Raw genomic sequence first — 13,240 nt, forward strand, 5'->3', positions numbered from 1 at the left:
AAAATTGAAAATAATTTTTTAAGACGATTTTAGAATCTCCAGAATCTCCTCATTCGGTGAAATGAAATTAGGGAAAGCGTGTCGTCTGTGTGTGCTAAATTATAAAGAAAAAAAAATAAAATAAAATACGTCCACACATCTGTACGTGTACGTGAAACCGGGATGGGGTTGCGTGACTCGAAGCAGTTACGCCCGCAGCACCCCCTCCCTATCCGAAGAAGAACAGGCGGCTTCCTGGCGATCGCAAGTTTAGCCCGTCAAGTTACCTTGCTGCGGGATAGACGTTGATTCCACGAAAATTCCAACACCGTAGGAAACATTTCACCCCCCCCCCCCCCCCCCAGCCCCCAGCCCCTCGGACAATAGCGATGCACGGCGTAGTCTGCACCACCCTCTGGCTTTTGGTACAACTTCACGTTCTGTTATAAGATCGTTCGGTTCAGGTTTCGGATTCCCGCCCCCTCCCCGAAACGCTCGGTTCATCGCTCGCCTCGATTCCATGTAAAGATTGTTGTACGTACGTAGCACGCAAACACTGACATTACGATCATTCGTCGTAGCCAAAAAAAATCTTTACTATCCTATAGGAATAGAAAAATCGCGCAGCTGATAGAAAAGTAGAAAAAAAAGGACGCTTTTGAATGAGGCATTCGCATCGCGATCGCAGTTTTTTTAAGTTTTCCAGGGGTTGTTGAAAAAAATAATGAATGATATTAATGATGATAGGTTGTCGGCCGTGTATCTGATCCGTCGATTTGTCGAGCGCATTTTCGATGATCGCGAAATAACCACCGAGCGTTTAATTTTAACTGCACGTTATCTTCTTCGGGCAATTCACCGCCTATTTTTCTTCCATATAATTTGTTCCGTTTCAACTCTTAGAAGCCACATGCAAGACTTACATTTATCTTCCCCCAGAGATTCAAAACCCCTACCTATCTGAGACTTGCATCGTTGCAACGGGGCTTTTCCGCTCGCATCTCACCTACGTATAATTCGAACATGTATTTAAGAAAGGGCTAATATCGCGCTGACACCTTTTCTTTTTTGCTTTTCTCTTCTCGTTTTGTCTCATGAAAAAAAAACAAAAAAAAAAACGACGCATTCATTCATAATATTGCAGAACCGTGTAGCGCACGGTCGGAAACGCATCTAGAATTCCGTAGGTAGTTAACTATTGACGACTATTAATCAAACGCATTGCATTTATAACCGACGTGTTCACATATCGATTTCAATATACGTACAGCCGTAACTGTGATTTTGAATATTCCCCACGTCAATCCATTAGATAGATAATTTGATAAATGGAGGAATAAAAGCGATAATGTAATTCATGAACCATTATAACGCCACGTATGTGTATAATCCCGCGTATTCCACGAATATCGCGAATCTGATGGATTATATTCCTGAATTATTTACCGACCAGATAATACGTGAAAATTAATAATATATTACACGGGAATCTCGAATGCGAATCAGTGTTATCGAAGATATCATCTCCTCGCTTTTTAATCTGCAACACCTTGCTCAGAAATCTGCATCCAACCGACCAAAACTCGACAGGGTAGTAGAATGTTTTCCGCCGAGATAACGCGCGCGATTGCAAAAACGGATTAACACGGCTTGCCAATTCTAGAGTCGGCGAGGAAAGGGAGGGGCGGGGGAGGGAGGGTGCGGTATTAATGTTAACTGCAGCGGTGGAACGCTAGGGTTTCTTCTTACGAATGATCGTACGGTAGCGACTGCCAGCGTCGACGCCTACCCCCCCAGGATCATATGCAAATCCCATGTGGCTTAATTACGTGAACATGCCTATCGTAGCCACCGACCGGTACACACCCTCGGCGTATACACGTGCGCAAAGTTATTCGCGACGTTGGTTTCTTCGGAGTAACGTGAACCGGAACTCGATAAATTTCAACCGAGATAAGAAGAAACTGCGGCGGCGTATACGAGTGGGATAATAAGAGTCCGTTCCGCGTGTAGAATTAGAAGAGCTTAAAATCTCTTTCAGTTTTAAATCCAAGCCGCGCACACGGCAATAATAATAACGCATGCACCTTTTAAAAATTCTCACGTTATTCGCGCTCACCTGGTAACCTGGCTGCCAATCAGCAATTTTCCCAAGACGCAAATAAAATTTCCGCACACGTCACGTAGTCTACTTCAGCCACTCCGAGCGTCTTCGGGGGACGCGTCTGAAATGTCGTCGTCTGAAAGCAGAGGAGAAAAGAATGTTGATAAAATTTCATCCGTCAATAATGATTGGAAAATTATAATCGCGGCGTGGTTAGATTTGTGAAATTATGAGGACACGTTATCGCCGTGTTCCGTGATCCTCGTTCACGTAGATACAGTTTCCGTCAGAAGTTGAACCTTATCCAAGAATTTTAAGGAACTTTTCTTTTCAGCTTTTCGCGTCGCGTCGCATAGTAGCGGTGTGTCGTATCTCTAACCCAAACGAAACAAACTTTTGACTCGGGAGCGACGTTGAATTTTATTCCAGTATATATATAGAAACTTCGTAGGAAAACTCAAAGTCACGTACTTGCAGTAGGTACGTATATATATATATATATAAGTCTGCTATCTAACCGCTGCTCCCGATTCTTGACAAATAAAATGAAGAGAGAATTTTCACTCCGTTAAAAGCACGAGTTGAGGTAAAAAAAAAAAAAATAAATAAAAAAAAAGCTCATCCAACCTTCATTTCGGAATTTCTCTGACATGGGGAGAAAAATAATCGACATCCAAAAAAAACCAATTGAAACATCGGAAAACTTTGATTGTCGAATTCTTAATAAATTTATCAAGTAGAACGACCAGCGGCTGTTACCCACCCCGTACGATTTTCAAGTCCGTTTCAAACCACCGCAAAAAATTTCACGCTCGTAAACTTCGCGACAAACAACAAGGTAGGATAGTCATTTAGCAACAAGTAAAGCAGCGGGATGCCAAAGGATTTACTTCTCTGCCCTAAGGCTGATGCTTGTCTCTTAGATTATAATAGTAATAACATATGTCATGTAATTTCGACGAAGTGAATTATCAAGTGAGTGCGTACGCAACGTTCGTACGTAATTATCAATTTAGCGAGAAATTTCAGAGTTAATATAAATCGAGAAAGTAAAGAAGTGAAATAAGAAAGATAAAAAAAAAAAACAACCACCAGAAAAGAGAAGAGAAGGGTTGAAAAAAAAAAAAAAAACTTCGAGAATTGGTTAAATAATATATGCATTAAACCGCGTTAACTTTTTCATCGTCCACGCGAATGTAAATCCCGCTGTTCATTTTCCCGTTCGTCTCGCAGTTTTCGTTGACGTAGTAAAACCAACCCTTTCAGGTTAACCTGCTGCGTTTCAGCCGGTGCCCAGTACTTTGGGGTAGGGGGTGGGGAGGGATAGGATGGGGTGGCTTTAAGCGACGGGAGATATGAAGAGGGACGGAGGATTAGGATTCGCGCGAAACGTGGGGCGAGTGTTTTATTTAAGATAATTTTGTACCGGTTGAAAAATGAAGTTTTTCATAACGATCCTATCCCTCCCCCCCCCCACCCCTATTTCGCTTTTTCCTTAAAATCTTATATTTATAACTCGGCGTGTAACTTATTGCGACAACGAAAATCCTCGGTGTACCATCAAAATTCGGGTCAGATTTTAACGCCGGCAAAAAAAAAACCCACCTCGAAAAGGAAAAAAAAAAGGTCAAGAGATCTTTCGGGTCTTTTTCCCCCCCCGGTCATATTTATTTTTCATTACGTACGTATACGTGAATTATGCAAATGTGGGTTTAATACATGATATCGCGAATCCGATTGACGAGGGTAACACGTCAAAAGAGTACAAACTTTGACCGCACATCTTTTAGCCCTTGAGTACTAAATGTGTGGGTTAGAGGCCAGCTGTTAAAATTCTCTACGGACCGCACATACGGTATCATCGGTTGAGTGCATTTACTGGTTTTTATCGGAGCTATTTAAATATTCAGCAATCGAATCGCGTCACTTTTCATTACGATTTATATCCACCGTAGACTATAGCACATACCGTACGCGAAGGACAACGTGTCGGAGGACCCCTTTGATGAATAATCGAGAGACGATTAAAAAAATTTTTCAAATATTTCTGAAAAATGATACGTTGATATCTGTCGGGGAGATGGACCGATCGCTGCAGAGCGACTGGTCTCATAAAATGCACGTTACGTAATATCGGTAAATCCAATCATACACACTCTATACGTAACATCTTGGAAAGCCTAACTCTCCCTGCAGGAACTTCGAAATTATGCGGCGTTTATGCGCTCATTAACGTGAGTTACGGTGAGGGAGAAATGGAAGAGGAAGGTAGGAAGGGAGAGGGAGGGGGGGGGAGGGGATGAGGAGACACCAGGGGTGGTGTTAGTGGGAGGTGATGTTGGCGTATGCTCTCATCTACCTTCTACCAGCGTATCCCCTTTGAGCCGGCGTCTCTTTAATGCCTCGTGATTAATCCCTCGAGGGGTGAGGAAAGCCGGAGGGAGAGGTTATAGCGTGCGGTGAACGGTAAGAGGAAAAACTCCCGTGTGTTGGAACGCAAAAAACCGACGCGCCTCTTACTTCCAACGTTTTCAGAAACATTTTTGTTAATGGTATTTCTTTCTTCCATATCTACGATTCGACTATCGAGTGAGAGAGAGAGAAAAATGATCGATATCTAAAAAAGATATTTGCCAATTTTGATCTACAAGTACGGAGGTATTCCAATTGACACTTTGGCAACAGCTGCCAATGTCTCGTGCGGCATAAACGGGAGGGAGAACGGGGGGGGAGGGGAAATCTTCGCTAATGATCTCTTCGCGTTGACATTAGAATTTGAAATTGAGAGATACACGCGATTTGGGCACCGATTTTGCCTAGCTTCATCCCAAGAAAAATCGACGAAATGAAATAAAAATGTAACGGCGAAGTGGGATGAAAAAAGTTCGGTTAAAATGCGATAAAATAAAATTGGACAGCGAACATGTAACCGCGACTTATGGCTGCGCAGGGAGAACACATGGCGAATTTAGAATAGCAGGGTATACGCCGTGCGTGTGGAATAGTTTGACGATGAGGAAGCAGCGGCTAACTAGGATAGGCGCGGGCATCGAGTTCTTCTTACCAGAGGTTTTGGAGTATTTATAATACAAGATTAATTTTGCTTTAAGGCGAATTAACTTTATATGGCGCTCCGCCAAGAGCCCCTGCATCGTAGTGTACACGCTGCTCGTCTGGACTCTACACGTTTCTCACACGGAATTCAACCACCATTTGCATTTTCGGGGATTAATAGAGATTAATTACGAGAATGTTTACTTTTATCTTGAATATTGCACGCGCTATGTGCACTTCGGAATATATATAACGTGATAATACAATATACTCTGTATCATAAACGGTCCTCTAAAATTTTCCCGCACACTCTCCAAATAATCATTACGACTATGCTTCTTTTTCATCTTACAAAGAATTTCCGACAAAAAGGAAAATGGACTGAAAAAATCCGCCCCTTAATTACGGAGTGCTAGAAACACCGACTCGTTTTCTATCGATTTTTCCACTCGCTACTGTACGTACGTACGTACCTACGTGCAATACCAGATGTTTTCTCTAGTCGCACCTATACCTCGCCACCTGCTGATGCAGCCAGCCAACGCTTTCAAAACGAAGTAATAATAAAAGCTCGCCCAACATCTACTCGCCGGCTGGCACGCGTCGACCATCCAGCCTACCTTCATATTGTTATTGTGGCGTATTATATACCTACACATGCCTAGGTATACATGCCTGCGATATAACGTTAAAAGTATTAAAAGTATAAAAAGCATTAAAAGTACTTTACTGGACAGAAAATTACCAACGGTTTTTATTCTCACATTTTCTATGTACTCCGTGTATTTGGTATCCGTATATATAAATGTGTAATACACGTGTGTATATTACAATCGTGAATCAAGGCACGCGAAAGTGGCATCAGGAATTAAGTCCTTCACTTTTCATCGTTCGCCCACCCTAAACTAATGTACAATACGTAATCTACCCCCATCAGAAAAATTCTTACGAAACAAGTGTCGTGGGGTATTTTTGTTTTTATTCTTTCATTCTTCCATTTCTCCATTCTTTTTTAAATCGATATAATTATCGGTGTTTATTCAATTATGATAATTTATACGTACTAGCGTCACACGCGCGCGCTCCATTTCATTTCATTCGTCGTTTAAATTTCTGTCCCGTAATTTTTCTTCAATTTCACATCATTATATTTCACAGGCATGTTCAAAGTTTTTTTTTGTCAATCCACGAATTTTTCCCACCGAAATATCTCAATTTCCCTGCTTCAAAAAGCGAAAAATTGACGATAACTCAATCAATTTCATAGATAGATCAAATTGGCTTTCAGATTCGGATTCCTGAGATCAAAATACATAAGAAAAGTGCTATACAATCAATTTAAAAAAATAAAAAATTTTGGTCAAAATTTGAGATTTTTCCAAGGGGTACCCCTTTGGATTTTTTCGATTTTTGGGCCGAACATGAAGTATTTTAAAAATCGATCGTAGGGCACTTTTCTCACGTATTTTGACCCCAGGAACACGAAACCGTTGGTCAAATTGAGCTACGAATTTTTCCCATCGAGATATCTCAATTTTTCTGCTTCGAAAAGCGAAGAACTGGCGATTACTCGATCAATTTTATAGATGGATCTATTTGGTTTTCAAAGTCGGAATCCTGAGATCAAATTTTGATGAATTTTGTTTGCCTCTCGCAATTCAATTCGCATGTGCTATTTTTTTTCTAACTCACGATACGCGTGATTGTAACATTTCTGAAGAAAAAAAAAATATCTACAGTAAGGGTGGAATCAGTTTTTGACGGTTTTCTCGTGGTTGCAAAATAGGTGCGTTATTCTCGTTCAAATGAAACGGGCGTATTTTAAAAAGGCAGTTAAAACCACGTTGATTACATTTTAATACCACGGTTTTCGTAATTTCGCATTGCATAAGTACATATACAGCCGACACTTCTTTTCTGTGTATATATTATTTTAATACATTTAACGCTTATACAACCATTTCGTTTTTCACTATATTCTATAATCACTCCGCGTCTAGACGCGGGAGTGGAACGGAAAGAAAAAAAAAAATATCCCTAAAAAGGGCGACGATAATAATGAAATTTAAATTTTGTTTATAGTCAATAAAATGTATAACGATGATTTCCAATCTGCATATTATTATACGAAACGTCCATTTAACGGTAATAATAATGACGATACGAGGGTGACAACTTCGCAAAGCGTTATTGACACTATATAGCATAACCGACGAGTTTTCGATATTCGGGTTGTTCTAATGAGCGTGAATTTATCGTTTGCCCCAAGTCAACCAAACGATATTGTTAACAACGGAATCTATATTGTGTTTCAGATAACGGTGAGTGAGTTTCAAAGTCGCAAGAAATTCCTACAGCCGAATCAGAAGAAGCCACCACGCATCCTCGGGGTATATAACTAAATATGTACACCGTACATATGTACCTAAAACGATTCACAAATCGAGAATTACTAAGGCGTCGATTTTACGCGAACCGAAAACGCATCACCTAACTGCACCCCTTCCAATATCTTCCCCTTCTTGTTCTTGTTTTTGTTCTTGTTCTTCGTCTTCATTTTCCTCTAGCGAATCTGGCGATCCTTTCCAACCCCCCTCTCCCCCTCCACCCCCCGTTCCGAAATTCATTCCACACTCCCTCAGCTCGATCAATTCCATTTTACTCCCGTTACATATATATACCTTAACAGTTCGTAATAAAGTAAGACTCATCGTGAATTGCAAATGTCGAGACAACTCTTGAGAGGGAAAACGCAATGGTCTGGAATATGATAATTCAAACGAGCATACCTTCCCTTTACCGCCGACACCGTCGTCATCTGTCGAACGCCAAGAGAAATTTTTCGGTAAAATAAAGATTCTCGCTCTCGTATTCGATAACTTCGAATTAACTGGAGGAAACAAAGAAAAAGTAAAGAAAAAAAAAAAGAAACTTTCACCAGAGTCAAAAGTATCCTACACATGTACGTATAACGTCTATATGGTCCGTTCGAGTGAATTGGATTCGATTTATGTCCGCCATTTACGTCGCGAACGTTTACAATGGTACCATGGAATGTCGGACATTAATCCTTACGAATATCTTTTTTTTTTTTTTTTGGTTTTCTTGTTCTCCAAAAAAACAGAATGAAGAAGAAGAAAAAACAGCAACTTCTGCCGCAAAAAATTATTACCCACGTCTGGTTGAGTTACCGTACAGTAAACCGCGAACGGGGTATATTTACCAAAACTTATGCGCTCCCGCGGGTTGTGGAAAAGTATAATATACGCGCCACGTTATAAATACGCGAAATAGAGTGAAAGATTCTACGGGGAATAGTTAATAGAAAGTGAGAAAAATAAATTCAGTTCTTCTCTCCTTCTGAACTTTTTTTTTCCCTCTTCTCGGTTTTTTAAACGTTCAATTTCGACGTGATAACGTTTTTTTTTTTTTTATTTTGTGCATCGGTAAATGGGTGGGGGAGGGGGGGGGGGGGGGTTGAGGGTCGGTTTGATTTCACGCGATGGTTGAATTTCATCCGTCACCCTCGGCCTTTCGTTCCAAACTTGTATAATATTGATTGCATCTAAAATTCATCAGCGACACCACGACCCCTATTTCAGGGGTAACAATCCCTGTAGGCACGAAGTCTCGGATTTGCATTGAGTGCGTTTCGAGAAACGGATATATTGCGATATGTATACGTATAACAGCGGGTCTGTATATCTCTGCAAGTTGATACAACTTGTACTCGAAGATGTGGGGGAGGGGGGGCACAAAGGACCATTAAATACTGCTACCCGAATAATTACCATCGATCTCATCAGCCGAAAGTTCGCAATACGTCCGAGAGAACATCTCGCTTCCGACGATACAGAAGAATTATGCAGCAGTGGAATAAAAACGATAACAGAAGAAAATAAAAACCGTATTGTTAGCGTCGGTCCGTAACGGTGAATATAATCTACCTGTTAATTATCCGTCCCACTCGAAAGCGGCGATGATGATATATATAATGGGAGGCGTCCAATAAGATTTTTTTACCGTCTACGGACGAGAACTATTCGTTAATTATTCGTCCCATTAAATTCAAGTGAGACACCCGGTCGTTATCGATACTCATCGCGTATCGAACGGAGTGCGACGAATGATCGTTGGATAAATTTTTTCGACGAAATCGTACACACGGCACTCGAAAAGAATGAGAGAACAACGGAGGAGAAGAAGGAACTACGCGGTGACGCATCTTGTTGGGAGCAACCGCGGTGGCGTAATATTTCGCGCAACGTTCCACCGACTTTCGGTTTACAAAGGATTTCATGCGTTACACGGAGAATTTTCATTATTACACACGTCAGTTAGCGCAAACAACGAATACTAATCCCGCGCGAAAGTCTGCCTCGTCTTCATCTCCCCGTACAAAATCTCATCGTCTCCGTCACCTCTGAAGGAAGACAACGAAAGAGACGAGCTAGACGCGACGTGAAATTTATAATTAAGAGGTCAGAGAGCCACCCGGAAAATCTAACTTCGATAGAACCGGATATCCCAACGTCTAACAACGTGAGATCGGATCGTTTTTTTGACCTCTGAGAAAATTTTAAACCACCCACGATCACCTTTTGTCGAAAGTTAATACCGAGTCTTTATCGTTTCACTTCCTTTCTTTTTTGAAAAAATAAAAAAATAAATCACACCGGGAACGAGTTATGGGGTGGGTTTTGACCGGCCTTCGGATCACTTAAGAAATAGAGAAAGGGGTTTATCGGAAGGTTGGTATAATTCTATCGAACTTCAACGTTGAGCGGTCGTTGGAACTAGTTTTGGGTACGAAAATTTTAGGTTTTTCAGCTCCAGAGATAAAACTTTGTCACTCTTTGAGCGGATTATTTTCCTTTCACTTTTCAAATCCGGCGATAAAATGGTCCTCGATTTATCAATTTTCCGAGTCCATAAATTTGTAATTTGAAAATCGTTTTGCTTCGTTACCGATTTATCAAGAAAATTAGGCAACCGTGAGATCCTTCGTTCAATAAGATCGTCCGCACAAAAGTTGGGATTAAAATGTTCAGCTATCAGTTTTAGAATCGAGTTAAAAGAGTAACTAACCGTTAACTGGTCTCGTTGATACAATTTCGTTTGTTTAATGGTTCCTCGCGAAATTGCTCCTTACTAATTGTTAACTCTATTTACACAACTGTTTGGGGGGAGACAAAATTAAGAAGAAAACAACGAAAAATGTGGCAACAAATTTTTCGATTTTCTTTTTCACGTGAAGAGGAAGAAATTGTTTTCGATTTTCTCCGTGTCAGGGAGAAACAAAATTCTTTCTCTGCACGAATTTTTTCTAAATTATACACGGAAGTTTCGGAGTTTAATTCGGGCGACCGAAACAATATCTCGGAAGTCCTCAATGTTTCGGTTCTCAAGAATTATTCAGCATGACGAAAGCGCTACATAAATGATCCGTGAGAATTTGAATGACGTTTAATTTACTTCATTGTTGGTAGCGAACAAAAAGCTTCATCAGTCAGTGAATTCGAATAATGAATGCTGAATTATAAGAGATGTGAGTTGTTTTCTGCTAAGAATCTCTCGGAACGTGCACAGCTAAAATTCATTCGTAACGATGTGTAATCATCCCGTATTTGCGGCGATTTTTTTCAATGGGACCCCGATAATCGGTTCTCGGAGTCGGACGTTCGCCGAGAGAAAAAAAGCACGCATTATCAAATTGACGTCATGAATATTGAAAATTTTCTTCCCTTTTTTTGCACAGTCAAATTCGTGAATTCGGAACGGTATTCGAGATTTGATTATCCCGAACAGGGTTATCGTATTTTCAACTTAAAAATGGCATTTCATCTCTACACTGTAAACATCCTTATCGAGTGAAATCGAGAATATTGAAGATCTCCTGATAACGTACAGAGTGGCACGTCGTACGAGTTTGTTTGCAGAACGAGAAAGAAAAAATCTGACGTGTAGCCACCTGAGAAAAAACCTCGATATATTTTCCACTTTTTTGACGCGCGGGTGTTGCACATGCGAAAGAGAACCGTTGAAACTGGTATCAAAATCTAATCGATGACCAGAGATAAGACGATTTCGAGCGTGGGTTGGCAAAAAAATCGCAGATGATTTTTGTAACATGGAGGTTACGCTATTCGACGCGAGCGAACGGAGGAGTGAAGGAAGGAGGAGATGAAAAGTCGGGGAAAAGAGAAAAGGAAGTTGATTCTGCCTGCAGCAGAAGTGGATGTCGAAGTCAGCAATTACGATCTTTGTACTTCGAGGGACTGTTCGATGGCAAACCAGCTGCAGCGATTTCAAAGATTCAGGGGAAGAAAACGCGACGAGACATTCGCGAATTCTATTTCACCGAAGATGCTGCGCTGGCATTTCTAGTTAGTAGATGTAAATTATAAAATAAAAAAAATAAAAAGACGGTGCCGACGCGGTGGCTAGAAACTCAACCGACTACCGACAATGATCAAGAAGAGTCTCTAAAGTAAATTGGATGGTTCTGCATACACTAACTAAATCCATAATAGGTATGGTTGTGAATATCTTTCTCTCCTCATCCATTTTATCGCTAGTATCTCAAGAGTTTCCAGTCAATTTTCGCTATTAATTAAAGAAAACTCCGTTTTTTCCCCCTACCCCGTTTTCTCATCAATTTGCATAAACCCCCCTTCCGAACGACGTGTGGCATTATTACCGAACAAGCACAGATGTGTAATAAAACACATGGCGCTGATTTTATTTAATTTTCCACTCGACTAACAGAAAACACGATTATCGAACACAACCGGTGGGGGTAGGTATTCAACGCGCGGGTACAAATGAGAATCCGATATTTTCCTGACCTCGAAAAAGCAACAACGTGGTTGAAAAAATAAAAAACAAAAAGAAAAAAATAAAAAAAAAAATCGTCCACTTCTTCCACCCTTGGCACAAATTATACCATCTACGTTTCTTACTATTCTTTCCCTCCTTCCATTATGGTCAATAATTAATGATACTTCACTCAGAGTGATTGGCACGTAGTGTGTATCGATTCAGTTCGGTCTACTCGCGAAACGGACGTGAGAATAATTTCAATAAAAATCCAACAGATATCAGAAAAACTTGTCATATCATTTCTGCGGTCGAATAGAAACTTCTATGAAAAACAATCCGCGCGCAACGTTTACGCTTCTCTAGTATTTGCAAAAAAAGATCAGGGAGTCTCGACCGTTGATCTGTACGAAAAAAATTTCGGTCCAGCCTAATGGCAATTATGTTTTATAAATTTTTTATCGTTTTCTATTTTTCGCCACCTTTTTCCCTCGCGAACCCGAACAATTACACGTGTGTATAGGTGGAGATAAATGTTCCCTCCCATTTCGCGAGTTTGCCCCGAAAGCGTCAAAGTTGTTCGAAACTCTACCGTAGTAACAACATCTTGTATATTCTCTCTCATTCACCCCCCCGTCTCGGTGTAACTGCAGAAATGGCATATTTTCGTCTAAGTACCTGGATTATTCTACGGTATGATATTGTATATTTAAACAGCGTGTACGTCGGGGAGTATGAGGAATACGTTGAACTCGGACATAAGTCAAATACCCGCGTTACAGGTGAGCAGATTTTACCCAGAGGCGAGAGACATAGGGGGGGAAAGAGAGAGAGAGAGAGAGAGAGAGGGTTTTGTGACAGATGACGGTTGTTTCGCATTCCATCGTCATCTCATCCTTACTTCACTAAATATAATCTGGGTCAACGTTAATTTTGTGAGATCTGCTTCTACTTCTCCCACCATCTTTGCCTTGCCTTGATGCTCCGCATTCTTGACTATACGGCACGCTAATAGCTTCTCCGGTCTCATCTAAAACCTCAACTCCCAGTCATTTCTAGATGAATTTTCAAACTCTTGAGTAAACATTTCTTACCAGAAAAGCACGTGCGGTATATATATGATACACGCGTATATTTTTCTTGCCCCATGCAGAAGATTGAAAATCGACGCTCGTTTCAAAAAAACTGCAATTTCTTTTCCTTGCGAGAGAGAAAATAAAAAAACAATAATTAAATCGAATAAATAGAAATAAAAATTCCCACTCATTTTCCCCACCGTCTCGT

At 40.6% G+C, this 13,240-nt stretch overlaps 2 protein-coding genes across 4 annotated transcripts in view; one reads left to right on the top strand and one right to left on the bottom strand.

Moving 5' to 3' along the window:
* The window catches only part of LOC105688781 (deformed epidermal autoregulatory factor 1), a 76,270-nt gene that overhangs the window by 42,491 nt on the left and 20,539 nt on the right, over window positions 1-13,240 (bottom strand). Inside the window, exon 2 of the mRNA XM_048654847.1 lies at window positions 2,099-2,219. The gene's annotated coding sequence lies outside the window, so the exon portion shown is untranslated. The remainder of the gene's footprint in view (window positions 1-2,098; window positions 2,220-13,240) is intronic.
* LOC105688785 overlaps window positions 1-13,240 on the top strand; it is a 148,062-nt gene that overhangs the window by 22,221 nt on the left and 112,601 nt on the right. For 2 of the 3 annotated variants that reach the window (XM_048654848.1, XM_048654853.1), the window contains exon 2: window positions 7,453-7,458. The exons of the other annotated variant lie outside the window; for it this stretch is intronic. The gene's annotated coding sequence lies outside the window, so the exon portion shown is untranslated. The remainder of the gene's footprint in view (window positions 1-7,452; window positions 7,459-13,240) is intronic. 3 annotated transcript variants of the gene reach the window in all.

Source organism: Athalia rosae, chromosome 4 (genome assembly GCF_917208135.1).
Source record: "Athalia rosae chromosome 4, iyAthRosa1.1, whole genome shotgun sequence".
NCBI classification, from domain to species: Eukaryota; Metazoa; Arthropoda; class Insecta; order Hymenoptera; family Athaliidae; genus Athalia; species Athalia rosae.